Genomic DNA, 3295 nt, shown 5'->3' on the forward strand with positions numbered 1-3295 from the left:
GTTCTAGTTCTGTTCTAGTTCTGTTCTAGTTCTGTTCTAGTTCTGTTCTAGTTCTGTTCTAGTTTTGTTCTAGTTCTGTTCTAGTTCTGTTCTAGTTCTGCTCTAGTTTTGTTCTAGTTCTAGTTTTTGAAAAAAATTAATAATTTTTAAAATTTTAGTTTTAATATAAATAATTTGTTATAGTTATGTTTAACTGTTTGTTAAGGGCTTATTACCATTTTTTGTTTTACTATTGATTTTCTATATATTTTTTCTTAATGATTCAAACTTTTCCCACAAACTTTAGCAATTAGTTGTCAGTCGAAACCCCACTGATAAAGTTTTCTATTCTAATACAACAAACAAATAAACAGCTAACTAATCATTTAACAAAAACAAAAAGAACAATGTATATAAAAAAATTACCTTATTACTAGCAAAATAGAAAAACAAAACTAATTTTATATAGAACATACTCATAAGCCAAACTAAAGACCACAAGGATTAAGTTAAATGATTCAATGAACAATGAATGAACAACAAAAAAATTGTTTAGTATTCGGGTCAGTATTAGGACACACAGACAAACAAATTCTTTTAAATACAAACATATATAGAAAAGCAGGACTAGCAGGACAGAGTAAGGACTTTGCAAATGATGATGAGGAGAAAATAAAATAAAAATGGTTGAAATGAACAATTTAAAGCAATCAGTCATCATGGTTGGTTGTTTACACTAGGACATTAAACAAGTGAATGGCGGTGTAAGGAAAAGAGGCCTAAAAGTATGTAAGCCCAAAAAAATTACACATTTTTATATACAAGATTGTGTTAAATATTTTTAGACATCTTTAAAACGTGACTTGTTATTTGAGTTTTTATTACATGTCTATAAAAGGTCAAAGCTATAAGCGTACATATTAAGCTGGAAAAAACATTATTAATTTTTTTCTCGTTTTTTTTATTGATTTTTCATTTACAGTTATTGTTAACTTACAGACAACATGTGTGTGCGTTTTGTAATTTTTTGTTGTTTTATTTTTTTGTGACCGAAATCTATATTTAAAATATCTAAAATTTCTATTTGATATTTTAAAATTTTAACGTCAATGCGCCAAAAAATATGCTACAATAAAATCTTATAACTTTTTTGCATAACGAGTTTGCTGAACCAAAAAGAAATATATTTTTTTTTGCCACAGCTGCTGCTAACTTGATTGGGGTAAAAATATGTGGAATTTTTAAGTTTGAGAAGACTAAAGTCTATGACCTGTTTATTTCTAAAAGTTGAGATTTTTCTACATTTTCCTTTTATATTTTGCTTTTTCCTTAGAAAAATTTCTTTCTGTTTTTTGTAACTTTAGCTGGACATGAGAAATTGTGTTGTTGTAGTTGTTGTTTCTAACATTATAATATTATGCATGATGTTGAAGTTACATGTTTTAGTAGTCAAGATAACAATACAGCTGCTTTGCTTTGTTACATCAGCATGTGAGTTTGTTGAACCGGAAAACGAGCTAATTTACGCTTCAGATAAGCAAACTGGACATGGGTTATTATGCTTTTAGAAATTGGTATTTTAAACATGTAAATCTGAAGCATTAGAAGATGATCATCTAAAGTAGATAGGCAGGAAAAACATTAAGGAGAAATCTTTATATATATGTTTAAAGCTACTTTAAAGAGCCTTATACTGAACTTATGTTAAATAACAAATATCATTTGTACTCTTTGTTATCCATTTTTAATAAATAATACAAAAAACTCTTAATAGCTTTTTCAAAATAGACAATTTTTTAACATAATCTTTTTAAAGAAATATTTTCTTTACATTTAACTTAATTTTTTATATAAAATTAAATTATTTAGTGTTTAACGTGTTTCATTTACAAAAAAGTGTAAATGTTTTCTTTTTAATGCCATAAATTTGCTAAAAATCTGTCCATTTTTAACCAAGTTATGAATAATTTTGCAGTTACACCCCACAATTAATATTAATCATACGTACTGTTGGTTTTTAAGCAAAGTTAAAGGAAAAAGCTTTACAACTTCTTAATCAATAACTGGTTTTCCATGAAATTCGGCACATTAATACAAAGGCCTTTAGGCTTTATAAATATTAAGTGAACTTCAAGGTGGTGCAAATGAGAAGTCCGCTACAGTGGGTCAAACTTGATATTATTATGTATGAACTCTTACTATAAAGTCTTTTACAAAACAAGCAAAGATTTATACTTTTCATTAAGAAAAGTAGAAAAACAATAGAAAATAACAAGCTTTTCAAATTTAAATCATAATAAACGAAAAATCTGTTACAGTGGGCCAAATTTAAAAACATAACTTAAACTCTAAAGAATAATTTAAAATATTTTAATATAAACTCAAAGTAATGACTATGAAGGCCTTAATATTGCTCTAAAAGTAACTTAATACTTATTCCATGATTCTTGAAATTATTCTTATATTCTAATTATCATTTCAATCTTTAGAAATATACATTCATATATTTTATTAACAAATTCAATACTCTAGAGTCATGTTGTTTAGATAATGCCATGACATCTTTATAAATAAATATATTTTGCACAAAAAAATCACAAATATATACTTTTTTCTCTCTAGTTTAATTTAAATTTATGACAAAATACAGACATAATTTCGAATGCACACCAACAACTAGAACAGCAAATGAATGAATCAATGTATAGCAGGATAAAATTGCCTTGGCAATTCGAATGCACACCAACAACTAGAACAGCAAATGAATGAATCAATGTATAGCAGGATAAAATTGCCTTGGCAAAAGAAAAAAGAAATGAACTAGATGAAACTGAAAATGTTTGTATCCAAAGAACACCACCACGGACACCGTGACAATGAACCCTCAGGGTCGTTAAATGTAATAAATTTAGTCCAGGCACGTACCTGAAGCTTAACGTAATATTGATGTTAAGTTTTGTTGGCAGAGCACAAAAGAGAATAAAAAAATAAAATAATATTTTTTTTTCTTGTTTGTGTGAATATGGGTAAATACATACATACTTCTCTCATCCTTTACAGGATGTTATTTTTGCTTTCCTATTCGTGTAAAAAGGAAAACATACAAATGAAATATTATTTTAAGATTATTTATAAAAATTGTATACAAAAGTAGATATATTCAGTAGATCCAACAACTATACTCTAGTCAGGTTTAGTTCTATTTCATTTCTAGTTCTGTTCTAGTTCTAGTTCTAGTTCTGTTCTAGTTCTAGTTCTGTTCTAGTTCTAGTTCTGTTCTAGTTCTGTTCTAGTTCTGTTCTAGTTCTGTTCTAGT

The sequence above is a fragment of the Lucilia cuprina genome, chromosome 2, assembly GCF_022045245.1.
Source record: "Lucilia cuprina isolate Lc7/37 chromosome 2, ASM2204524v1, whole genome shotgun sequence".
NCBI lineage: Eukaryota > Metazoa > Arthropoda > Insecta > Diptera > Calliphoridae > Lucilia > Lucilia cuprina.